The sequence below is a fragment of the Peromyscus eremicus genome, chromosome 4 (assembly GCF_949786415.1).
Source record: "Peromyscus eremicus chromosome 4, PerEre_H2_v1, whole genome shotgun sequence".
Lineage (NCBI taxonomy): Eukaryota > Metazoa > Chordata > Mammalia > Rodentia > Cricetidae > Peromyscus > Peromyscus eremicus.
This window is the reverse complement of record NC_081419.1, coordinates 50,248,891-50,262,318: the sequence shown is the minus strand read 5'-3', so window position 1 is coordinate 50,262,318 and position 13,428 is coordinate 50,248,891.

The window sequence follows — 13,428 nt, the reverse complement described above, 5'->3', positions numbered from 1 at the left end:
AGGTACTTGTGATACTCAGAGGGCCTGACAGCCATTGTGCACTTTGGTATGCTAAATAGACACCACCATGGTTAGCCATTTGTCCTGAGTTCTTTGGGACCTAACTCCGGAACTACCACACAGTACATCTTTGTTGTCTTAAGGACTTCAGTCACTCCATTACAGCAGTCCTAGGAAACTAATATACAAGGCAACCAGCTCTGTGGGGTTGTACCACCCACATAAAGTGCTCACACTTAATCCTTGCCTGAGGTCTGCTTTCCAGAGAACCATTGCTATGGCAACCAAAGTCCTGAATCAACTGGAAGAAGATTGGTTGGAGGATGTTTGAGTTCCTAGAGTATTGACAGAGGGAAGAGTTGCATGAAGGGCCTGACCTGGCAGCATGCTATGGGGAGGACTGAGAAGATAAATTCGTTGGAGGAATAAAAGACGTGATCCAGGAACACAGGGAGGACTTGAGTTTGTTGTTTCCCTTCTTGCTGTATGTCAAGATAGAATTTACACATTATAATAAAATGACCAAATCTTAGAGTACCTTTTGTGATTTTTTTAAATTAAAATATAACAATATGACTGCTGTGCTAGATGGTTTTATGTCAGCTTGACACAGGCTTGAGTCATCTAAGAGGAAGGAACCTCAATTCAGAAATTGCTTTCATAGATAAGGTTGTAGGCAAGCATGTAAGGCATTTTCTTCACTAGTGATTGATGGAGGAGGACCCAGCCTATTGTGGGTGGTGCCATCTGTGGGCTGGTGGTCTTGGGTTCTATAGGAGAGCAGGCTATTAGGAGCAAGCCAGTCAGCAGCACTCCTCCATGGCCTCTGCATCAGCTCCTACCTCCAGGTTCCTGCCCTGTTTGAGTTCCTGTCCTGACTTCCTTCAGTGAGGGACTACAATGTAGAAGTGTAAGCCAATAAACCCTCTCCTCCCCAACTTGCTTTTTGGTCATGGAGTTTCAGCTCAGCAATAGAAACCCTAACTAAAACAGCTGCCATCCAGATAAAATTGCCATCACCTCATGGAATTCCTACCTTTGGCCAACATACCAGCTTACTAACCAAAGATAACTACTAGCTGCTTTTATCATCATGGGTTTGTTTTGCGTCTCGAATGGTGTATAACAAACCAGGTGGCGGGCACTACTTGTCCTCAAAGTAATGCGTTTGAGACTCTTCCATTGCAGAATGCGTGCTCCCTGTTTGCACAGTGGAGGAGCACCACACTGCGTGCATAAACCATGTTTGTTTACACAGTCCCCAGCTGACAAGTGGATTAAGCTATTTGCAGCTTAGGCCTGTACTGAGTGGACCTGCTAAGAGCTAAGAGCGTATATGGTCACTTCCTTTCTTTAGCAGATGCAACCATTTCTCTTGTATAAAACCACCCGTGGAACTTTCTAGGTCAACAGCAAAAGGTTCATGAAAACTTCTTTAGTTTTTCAAAGTGACTGCATGGTTTTGCACAATCCGTGAGAGCCATAGTCATTCCATAACCTCACCAAAAGCTGGAATTGTCAATCTTTCTAATTTTAGCCCTCCTGGTGGGTGTACAGTGGTATTCATCGTGGTTTTAATATGCATGTTTCCTGATGACTAATGATGATCTCCTTTTGATATGCTCATAATTACTTAGCTTCTTTTATGCAATGCTCATCCACGTGTTATGCTTTTGTTTTGACCACATCCCACATCCCACATCTGTGTTAGTCATCTATTATCACCTTACGAATCACTCTCAAACCTTCCAGCTGGAAGGGCCAGGAGCCTGGGAACAGTTTAGGAGGTGTTTCAGCTCAGAGTCTCGGGCTGCAGTGGTGACGTTGACTGGGGCTGGCATCATCCGAAGGTTCCATGGGGTCAGAAACACCACTTTTAAGCTCTGTGCTTCATGGGAGAAGTGTTTGATGTTACTCGGTAAAATATTAAGAGCTTAAAGAACTTCTGCTACTCACACGGACCTCTTGGTCTCAGTTTGAAAACCCTCATCTAAAGGGTGGCAAAGCGATGCAAAGCTCACAACTAGCTGAGGGAGGAGCAGTATAAGCGTCTTCAGGAGCAGAAAGCTGTTTGCAGGGGCTTTGCTGTCCCCAAGCCCCCCTACTGCACCCAGTTATTTAGTGTTTCCAGTGGTCTACAAATTGCCACTAGACCCCAAACTATACCTAGAGTTTTCCTGCCTGGCCCATAGTCAGGACAAATCTCTCTCACCCGCCAGTCCCACAGCCGCTCAGACCCAACCAACTAAACACAGAGACTTATATTGGTTACAAACTGTATGGCCGTGGCAGGCTTCTTGCTAACTGTTCTTACAGCTTAAATTAATCCATTTCTATAAATCTATACCTTGCCACGTGGCTTGTGGCTTACAGGCATCTTCACATGCTGCTTGTCCTCATGGCGGCTGGCAGTGTCTCTCTCTCAGCCTTCCACTCCCCAGCTTTATTCTCCTCCTTGTCCCATCTATACTTCCTGCCTGGCCACTGGCCAATCAGTGATTTATTTATTGACTAATCAGCAACACACTTGACATACAGACCATCCCACAGCACCAAACCTCCCTGCAGAAATGTACACCCAGCCGGGCGGTGGTGGCGCACGCCTTTAATCCCAGCACTCGGGAGGCAGAGCCAGGAAGATCTCTGTGATTTCGAGGCCAGCCTGGGCTACCAAGTGAGTTCCAGGAAAGGCGCAAAGCTACACAGAGAAACCCTGTTTCGGAAAAAAAAAAAAAAAAAAAAGAAAAAAAAAAAAAAGAAATGCACACCCGAACTAGAATGCAAAGAAAGTGCCAAACAAAACTGTTGCCGATGCATCGTTAATTAAAAATCTAAACTATGGTGTCATTAAAGAATCAAACTGTGGCATAAAATGGAAAGTGATAGGTACTGTGCAAGGGGACAAAAGTAAACAAGTCCTGGGTCCTTACCCTGTTACCCAGGAAAAGCATGCTTTTGACTGCTCAGTCATAAAACATGAGGTTAGACCACAAAGCCAAACAATTTAGAGACAAGGATCCCTCTAAGCCTAGGGCAGTGGTTCTCAACCTTCCTAATGTTTCGACCCTTTAATCCAGTTCCTCATGTTGTGGTGATCCTCAACCATAAAATTATTTTCATAACTTTGATTTTGCTACTGTTGTAAATCATAAGGTAAATATCTGATATTTCCGATGGTCTTAGGCAACCCCTGTAAAAGGGTTGTTCGACCTCCAAAGAGTTGAGACCCACAGGCTGAGAACTGCTGGCCTAAACCAATATGAAACCAGTCAAGTTAGAGGTGGCCACATAAACAATAAGCAAAGACACAAGGCACTGTGAGAAATCAGAGACTCAATTATACCTTCCAGCTTCACTTGTACTAGTTAACTTAAAAAGCTCTCCTCCTGGCAGCTACCATACATTCTTGACATCTCAGACCCTGCTGAAGATGGGGTGTTCTGGGTGGGGGAGGGTTTGCATGTTCCTTGGACACTTTGCAAAAACCTGAAACCCTAAGGCACTAACCTTTTTAGTTTTTCCTTTGTACTGGGGACAGAACCCAGGACCTTGTGGTTGCTAGGAAAGCACTCATATACTGAACTACATCCCCAGACCTTTTTTATGTTGATTTAAAAAGCAAGATCTTGCTAAATTTCCCAGGATAGCCTAGAACTGTTGCCTAGGATGGCCTCAAACTTGCATTTCTCCTACCTCAGCCTCCTAAGCCTAGAAGTAGCATGCTTGGCTAGATCTGACTCTACTACAGCCTCTCTGATGGGTGACTAAGATGGACTGGCATCTCTACCTTCATATTAAGTCTGTCTCCTGTGCTGCCTCGACCACTGAGTCAGACTCTACTAAGCCTTAGGCATGTTGGCCGGTTGAGATTTGTCCATGGCTGTAATACAGCATTAACTTGACCTGCTGCCCCTTGGAGGCACTATATGTTTCTCCTTCTCCACCCTTAAGCTTTCTCTGCAATATAAGTGCCAGCAGTCCATCTGCCCAAACATAAGGCCTCAACCAAACCATGAGGCCAGGATGCTCACATAAGACAATGAATAGCCCAGGAGTTCCTGACAAGGTCCCAGAGGCCAGTTAGCTTGCAAAGTTAACGTTAAAATGCTTGTGCACAAGATAGAAAACATCTTCCAAAATTGTGCCTGTGACCAATAGACAATCACCAAACTACAGCCCACCCCTAGAAAACCAGTAAAAGCTTGCTGCTTCCGTTGTTCGTGACTCTGGCTTGTGCTAGCTGCCTTTGGCTTGAGTTGTCCAATATCACTTACAATAAAGGAGCTCTTTGCCTGTCTTGTTCATAATATGTGGCTTTGTCTCATTTCTATTATTTCCATTCCATAAGATTCTAGTGTTTAGTATTATGATCATTAAGAAGTAATCATCAAGAGGGCTTAGGAATTAGAATTAGAAATTCTAAAGAGAGCCAGGCGGTGGTGGCGCATGCCTTTAATCCCAGCACTCAGGAGGCAGAGCCAGGCGAATCTCTGTGAGTTCGAGGCCAGCCTGGGCTACCAAGTGAGTTCCAGGAAAGGCGCAAAGCTACACAGAGAAACCCTGTCTCGAAAAAACCAAAAAAAAAAAAAAAGAAAGAAAGAAATTCTAAGGAATGTCTACTGTTACATAGGAAAAGTAAATGAAAATTGTCATGTGATGTCATATATATATATATATACATATATATGTACACATGAGAGAAATAAGAAAAGTATAATAATCATGTAAAAATGATAGGATAATGGCACCCTGGTCTTACCATTACATATTATATTGATTTATTGAAATGTCATACTCAGCCAGGCAGTGGTAGCACACACCTTTAATCCCAGCACTTGGGAGGCAGAGGCAGGTGGATCTCTGTGAGTTCGAGACCAGACTGATCTACAGAGTGAGTTCCAGGACAGCCAGGGCTACACAGTGAAACCTTGTCTCAAAGCAAACAAACAGAAAAAGCAAAAAGAAAAAGAAATGTCATAGTCTATACCATAAATAAATGTCTCTATTAAAAATAAAAATATGTATGCTGAAAAAGAGAAATGAAAGTGAAGTAGGCAAGCACAGGGAACAGCTTAGCCCCTAGGACTCCACTTTTGGGGGGCTATAGGCACACCTCCTCCCCAAAACGAACCTAGCAACCTAGCACTCCAGCCTGCATCAAGCGGCACACACCACCACTCTGAACAATGAAGCACATTTTCTACCCACCAACTATGAATGACCCATCTCTCGTGGACAGTTTCTATTCAAATACTTTCCAACCATATGCCAGTCTGGGAATGAGGGTGCAGATATGGCCCAGACTGGTTTGGGGTGCATGCAAATAAGACAAACTGTGTCCTCTGAGTGAGGTTTTAGGAAGAATCTGTTATTTGCTATCTAGTGCCTAATGCATATGATTGGGAATACATATGATTGAAATCATGCTTATCATGGAGGAGGGGTATACAACTTTAACCTATCAATCAAAATAGAGACCCACTTGCTCTGCACCCTGGTAGCCACCTCCTCCTCCTCCTCCTCCTCCTCCTCCTCCCCAAACAATGACTTGAGCCCTTTAGTACTCTTTCTCTCAAGTGGTCCACTGCCTCCCTTGGCAATAACTTGTCCTTCCTCTTTGTCCTTAATAAAACTTCCTGCTTTAATGTTTGTGTGTGTGTGTTTTCCAATTCTTTGGACAGGCACAAAGAACCTGGAAACACACAGAGATCACCAGTGATAACAGAATCATGGGTAAGGTCCTCTCACCCTCCCCATGAATGTTTTCCTTTGTAGACACAGGCTCTTATGTAACCCAGTCTGGCCTCAGACTGGCTACATATATCACCAGAGATGACCTTGAACTCCTGATCCTCCTGCCTCTACCTCCCAAGTGCTAGAATTACAAGTGTATGACCCTATACACGGTGTTACTTACCACATTTAGCAATAGATTTTATACTTGAAGATCTGAAATTACTGATTATCACCCCATCTTAAATACTGAATTTGATACAGTAAAAATAAAATACAAATACAAATTATTGAAAATGTTCTTTCTTTTTTTGTTGGTTTTTTTTGGGGTTTTTTTTTTTTTTGTTTGGTTTTTCAAGACAGGGTTTCTCTATGTAGCTTTGCATCTTTCCTGGAACTCACTCTGTAGCCCAGGCTGGCCTCGAACTCACAGAGATCTGCCTGCTTCTGCCTCCCGAGTGCTGGGATTAAAGGCGTGTGCCACCACCGCCCAGCTTCTCATCTTTTTTTTTTTTTTTTTTTTTTTTAACCGAATTTCATTTGAAAATTTCAAAGCTACAGAGAAGTTGCGAGTTTGGATCAACCACAAGGCCTGATAACTGCTCCACCTGTACCTGCTGTTCCCGGGATGCTTTTCCTATCTGGGTACCACACATCACTGGAGACAGTTCTAGGTCCCACACACATCTGTGTCTGAGAACAAGTGTCTCCCTAGCTCCATGATCTTTTCACCCAAGCAGCAGCCATGTTAGAATCCTCTTATCAAATACAAAGTTTAACTTTCTACAATACACTAAGAAACATTCTTTTGTCTATTGTCTGTGTGTTCTAGTTAGTTGGGCCTGTGTTTAATGTCATGTAAGATAATCCCTTCAACCATTTTTTTAAGTCTTTTCATGATATTGACCCCTTTTGAGACTCTGTCTAGATTAGATATTTTCTGGGCCATCCTTCAACTTCAGATAGATCTGTTTCTTCATGATTAGAAATTATTCGAATTGGGGCTGGAGAGATGGCTCAGCAGTTAAGAGCTCTGGCTGTTCTTCCAGAGGACCCGAGTTCAATTCCTAGCACCCACAAGGCAACTCACAATTGTCTGTAACTCCAGTTCCAGGGAATCCAACACCCTCAGACAGACATACACGCAGGCAAAACAGCAATGCACATAAAATAGGAATAAATAAGTAATTTCAAATGTTTTTTAAAAGAAATTAATTTCTCCACTAACTCATAGACTTCATTTTGCATTGAAATGGTATTAATTCTCTCCTACAGTCTTTGAAACAGAACATCTTTATCAGATTTGTTAAAGGCTGATGCTGGGGAATAATCCTCTTGTACACTGTAAAGATTTGTCACTTGAATTGGTTTAGTAAAGTGCTGATTGGCCAGTAGCCAGGCAGGAAGTATAGGTGGGGTGACCAAACTAAGGATGATGGGAAGAGGAAAGGTGGAGTCAGAGAGCTGCCAGCCAGACACAGAGGAGGCAAGATGAGAATGCCATACTGAGAAAAGGTACCAAGCCAGGTGACTAAGCATAGATAATAACTATGGGTTAATTTAAGTGTAAGAGCTAGTTAGTAATAAGCCTGAGCTACTAGCCAAGCATTTATAATTAATATAAGCCTCTATGTGGTAATTTGGGAAGCAGCTGCTGAGTATTTGGGAATTGTTGGTGAGACAGAAACTTTCACCTTCAGGCTGAGGTCTTGGTGGATGCTGTATGAGTTAGACTCAGTCATGTGTATCTGAACTCAGCCTTCAGTCCTCTGCATGGTAGTAACTGAGTACCTGTAGTTTAAGAGCCAAATTATCAGCTGGGTAGTGGTGGTGGCATCTGCCTTTAATACCAGCACTCAGGAGGCAGACGCAAGTGAATCTCTGAGTTCAAGGCCAGCCTGTTCTACACAGTGAGTTCCAGGACAGCCAGGGCTACACAGAGAAACCCTGTCTAGAAAACAAACAAACAAACCAAACTATTGAGAGCAACTGGAAACTCCAGTCACCACGGCAGAAGGGAAGGGTCTGACGCTTTTAACTACCCGAGGCTCCTTTATATCCAGAGAGCATTTCCTACTCTTCCTGCTCTGCTATTTGCTTTCCAGGCGAGTCAATAAACTAGACGGGGAGTTAATCAGTCGTAGATTTAAGAGCTTGTGGTACCAAAGAGTAGGCATCTGCAGAGCCACTGTTCAGAGGATGCAGCCTGCCAGCCTTCAAAACTGTTTTCGTTAAGCAGCTTCTTCCCACCTGAAATTCCAGCACTCCGTAAGCAGAGGCAGGATTGAGAATTGCAGCCTGGCTTAGGCTATATAGTGAGAGCCTCTCACAGAGTAACAAATAAAATAAAATAAAAATGGCTTTAACTAGAATTTTTGAGTGATAAAAAAAATACCTGAATCTTGAACTAATCAACCAAAATTTAAGTGGTGGTGGGGGAGCTGGGGTCATCTAAACTTCATTTATTACTTGGTCTAGTCAATCTTCCAATAAGATATAGCAATTTCTACAAATAAGAGCCATGGCAAGGATGCTGCCTTGGTGGCAAATCTGAGTTGGATTTCTAGGAACAGCCTTCTGCATGCAGCCAGGGGCTTGGCTGCAGCCCCAGGGATGATGTAGTTTTTGACCCTATGCCATGGTTCTTACCTCCCCTGCCCATGGCAGTTATTGGTAATTAATCAGCGTCTTTTCCTATGAGCCCGGACATCACCTCAACAGTTTCCCAGCACAGCACTACAGGCCTCACTAATGATAATCTGGAGTCGATGCATCAGATGAAATTTTCATACCACTTCAAAACACTTTAATAAATGCCATCTACATTTTAGTCTCTCATCTTTACAAGCATGTGAATGGCAAAAGTCTAAAAGAGTGTATCTCATGAATGACCTCCTGCCAATAATTAGCAAGCCTGGTAAAATTTCATATCAGAGGTTTTCCAGTAGGTGTTTGGGCAAAGGAAGAAAAGGAGAGTGTATTAGGGTTGGTCGTTTGTTATAGCAGTCTGATTTTAATGTATATAGCAACGGAAACATACATTCTCTGCTCCTTAAATAATCTGAATTGGTTCCAGGTTTGGGAGACAAAAGTAGGGGCATTCCATTCTCTGCCAGGAAAGATCCAGGCTGGTAAAGGCTGTGCTGTGTGTGTGTGTGTGTGTGTGTGTGTGTGTGTGTGTGTGCGTGTGCGTGTGTGTATGTGTGTGTGTTCACTCCTGTATGTAGAAGCCAGAGGTTTACCTTGGGTGTCATTCTTCAAGGGCTACTCCTCTTGTTTTGGGGGGACTGGAGGAGGCTGGTTCAGCGAGGCTGGATGACCAGCAAGCCCCAGGAATCTACCTGTCTCTTCCCAGAACTGCAGTTACAAATGCACCACCTTTATTACATGGGTTCCAGAGGTCAAGCTCCGGTCCTCCTGCTTTTGAGATAAGCACTTTACAAACTGTGCCAGCCCCACCCCTGACTTCAGCACCGTGGGCCTCTCCATGCCCTGGGTTGTTGTGGAATATTAGTTGAAGATGTGTTACATTCATTTATACTGTGGAATATTTGTTTAATGATGCAAAGATGTGTTGCATTCTTTTATGTTGCATTTGTTTAACTCTGTGAAGCTGTGTTACTTTGTCTGTCTAAAACACCTGATTGGTTTATTAAAGAGCTGAACAGCCAATAGCTAGGCAGGAGAAATGGTAGGTGGGGCTGGTAGGCAAAGAGAATAAATAGGAGGAGAAATCTGGGCAAAGAAGATCAAGGATCAAAAAAAGGAGAAGGAGAAGAGGACACCAGGGACCAGCCACACGGCCAGCTACAAATTAAGGAAAGAAAGATACATATCTATATCTATATCTATATCTATGTCTATATCTATCTATCATATATAGAATATATTATATATTATTTGTCATATATAGAATATATGATAAGTGTATATATATATACATATATATATTAGAGAAAAGTAAAATTCCAGAGGCAAAAGGTAGATGGAATAATTTAAGTTAAGAAAAGCTTTGCTAGAAACAAGTCATGCTAAAGATAGGCATTCATAAGTAAAAATAAGTCTCCATGTATTTATTTGGGAGCTAGGTGGCAGGCCCCAAAGAGTTTTTTAAAAAAAAAATACTCCACTGGGTGGTAAGGAAATCCACACAAAGAAACTCACGTGTGAGCTTAAAAGAGGCCCTGCATCAACTGTACCCTCTTTTCTTTACTAAACACCATTCCAAGGCCGTACACGACTGTCCAGGAAGAGGGACTGGGCAACCCCACGGCCTCTCGTACACAGGGGTTGATGAGACCATTCAAGTGCCCCTGGCACTGTGCCAGGCATGACACCCAGGACTTTGCATAGCCCCAGATATAAGGATAAAGTCAGGAATTCTGCAATGGCATTATGAAAACTTAGGACATTTTAGTTCTCTAAGATGTCTTTAAAAATAGAACTGGAAGTCAGGTGTGGTGGCTCACACCTGCAATTCAAGTACACGGGAGGCTGAGGCAGGAGGATTGCCATTCTGTTGCTGCACAAACCTCATGGAGATGCTTGCAGGAAGGTGGACACAGCTTCCCTAGGTGATGTCATCTCAGAGGACCACTACCGTATGGATGGTCTTAATAAGGTCGAAAAGACCAAGTACTAGATACTGATTTGGTGATTTAGCTAGGGATTCACTAAAGCAGTGCTTGTACTGCCTATTTGCCAAACACGGCTTCACTTGCTTCCTGAAACAATGATCTGGAGAAATAGCTGAAACGATGGGCCGTTGCCCTTAACAACCTGCTGACTGCCATGTGGCCATGTGTACGTCTGTAAAATCTTGCTTGCTTGCCCACCCTACCTTGTGGCTTTGGAGTACCAAATGAGACTCTAAACTGGACCCAGGAGCAAAGCTTTCCAGGCACTGGGTTGGGCCCATCGGTGACATCTCTCTTCCACTCTCCTTGGTGTCAGAGTGCTTGTCCCAGACATTCCTGCAGCAGTCTGTAGTTAACTGAAATGCCACTGTGCCGCACACATCAGTATGTATACGTCACTTATTAAATGAATTCTGTGGATCTAACTTGAATAGTTACATTATTCGGCAATGTAAACAGAAGGGTCCAGTGTAGGGGTGGGATGAAGAGGAGACCAGAAGAGTGTCTAGGAATTCAAGTAATCTAGAAACAGTCACACGGGATGTCTTTATATAGCTATTAAAATTGAATGTTTCTGTAAGAACTGCCCAACAAGGGCAGACAACTTAAGAAAGAAAAAGGAGTTGGGCGGAGGGATCTCAGTTAAATTTGGTGTAAGATGAAAAGAATGACCTCTGACTTAACATGCAGCGGAAGTTGGTCCCAGTCAGCAGCTGAACTGCATGAATTCCTACAATTCTTCCTATAAGAAGCTTATATGACGCTGCAGTAGGAGCAATCTTCGATTGAGAGCGTTCAGTTACATGACGGGGCTGTTATGGCATCAGAGCCATCTGCAGGACGTGGATGTGATGACTAATCCAGGAGAGAAGGACAGTAGCCTCAAAGGGCAACAGAGGCGCGGGATGGGGACAATACACGGTCAGTATCATCCTACGTGTTTCTTGTGTCTCTGGATAATTTTGCTGATGTCTGGCACTTCCAGCAGAGGGCAGGCAGGGATAGGGAAACAAAGCTGGAAAGCCATGTCTTGATTGCGTTGACAGCCAGCCCTGGCCCTGCACACAGCTTGGAAGGTAACTGTGAGCTGGAATCACACAGCCATCCTAAGGACAGCAGGGAGACAATGAGTGTCCGTGACCTTTAGCAACTTCTGTGAAAACATTGAGACTTCAACATTTAACATCTATAACATTTACCGTTATAAATGCAAAAGAAGACGCCGTGAGACCAGACCTTAGTCCACAGTTTGTAACTTTAGAAATAGGGACAATCGAAGTTTTCTTTGTAAATCAAAATTACAAAATAAACTTTGGGCAGTGCCTTGGGTCTTGTCCTCCGTGCCTTATCTAGATGTCATACTCCTTCCTAAATCCGGGTCAGTGTATAACGTCATACTTAGCACTTCCCACGTTGTGAAATATCTCCAAGATCTGCTTTCATGTGCCCTTCTTTGCCGGTATCACGTCTTCTGGGACAGCTGCATCTCAGCCACTTTCCCGGATTAAACAAAGTGGGTATCTAGGCTTTCCCATGGTATCGACGTCAGTGTGTACCCGTGGTCCACTCTTCCCTCCATCACTCTGCGGATGTTTGAGCCGAATTTCACTTCCAACGTCATCTTTTGTTTCTTTACTGCGATTTCCTCCTTGTCCACCAGCTGCCTTAGCTTTAGTTACCTGGTTTGTTTGTTTGCTTGTTTGGTTTTCAGGATGATACCTGGGTGAATCAGAAAGCACAGATGAATTCAGCTGTCCTTGGCTGGAGTGACACACAGTGATCATTCAGCATAGACTTTGAAATGATGACATGACGGGTCACTGATAGTTATGCATCTGTTATTTACACAGTGCTTTGTAAACCGAGCTAGTACTGAGGTGTGTGCTTTATTCAGTTTCTCACGATTAATGTATGATACACCTCAGCCTGCTATATGTTGCTATAAAAGGATAGCATGAGATTGAGTGTTTTATTTTTAAAAAATAGAAATTTATTTCTTATGTTTAGGAAACCAAGATCAAGGAGTTCAAATGTGGTAATCTCTTTCTTGTCTCATCCCATAACCTAAGGCAGAATGGCAAGAGAGAATGAGGGAGAGCTAGAAAGCTACACTTTTACTTTACTTTAAAAAAAAAATTCTATTCTATATATGTGCGTGTGGTGTATTCAGACACATGCCTGCCAAGACATGGATTTGGAAGTCAAGGGCAACTTTCAGGAATCGAGGCTAGGTCTTTCTTATTTGGGACCCTGTATATTCACTGTGCCTAAGTAGCTGTAGCTGGCCTCCAGGTTTCCTGCTGACTCTCCAGTCTCTGCCCCCATTCCTACATAGGAGTGCTGGGATTTCAGATGTGTGCTACCACATCGGCTGTTTTTACATAGTTCCAGAGAATCAGGATCTCAGGCTTGCTCCACAAGCGCTTGCCTGCTGAGTCATCTCCCCAACCCAAAAAATCTTCTCTTGCGATAGTGATGGCTTTAATCCACTCATGAAGACAGATCTCTCAATAAGGCCCTCCCTCCCAGTTCTATTGCTTTGGAGATTGTTTAACACATTACATTTGTAGGGGGCAGGGCACATGCAAACCATAGCATCATAGTAACTGAAATTTGAGCTATGTTATTGAAGAAACTGCAGTTGTGCATATGCCTTATAGACTGATTATATTAACTATATTAACTGATAAGTGAATTAATTCATACAAGAACCTTGCCAAATGTATGCAAGGCCACCACCACAAAGAACTTAAACAAGGATTAACTTTGCAGCTTGGGGTGAGAGTTGCGTTTCTCTTCCTTTTTATGACTTTCAAACAGTAACCTTCACCCAAGTCAAACATCACAGGAACACAGTCGTCCCATATCTGCATGTGCCCTTCAAGGTCAACTAGGCAGTTGAGACTCACCATGCCAGGCTGTACTGACAGGCTTCTTTCCATTACCTGAGGTGGAATCAGGGAAGAGCAGGTGTGGATCAGTATTTCAAACCATGACAAGCCCTAAGAAAACGGCAGCCACTGTGAAGGGCAGGCGAGACCACATGGAGTATTTGGAC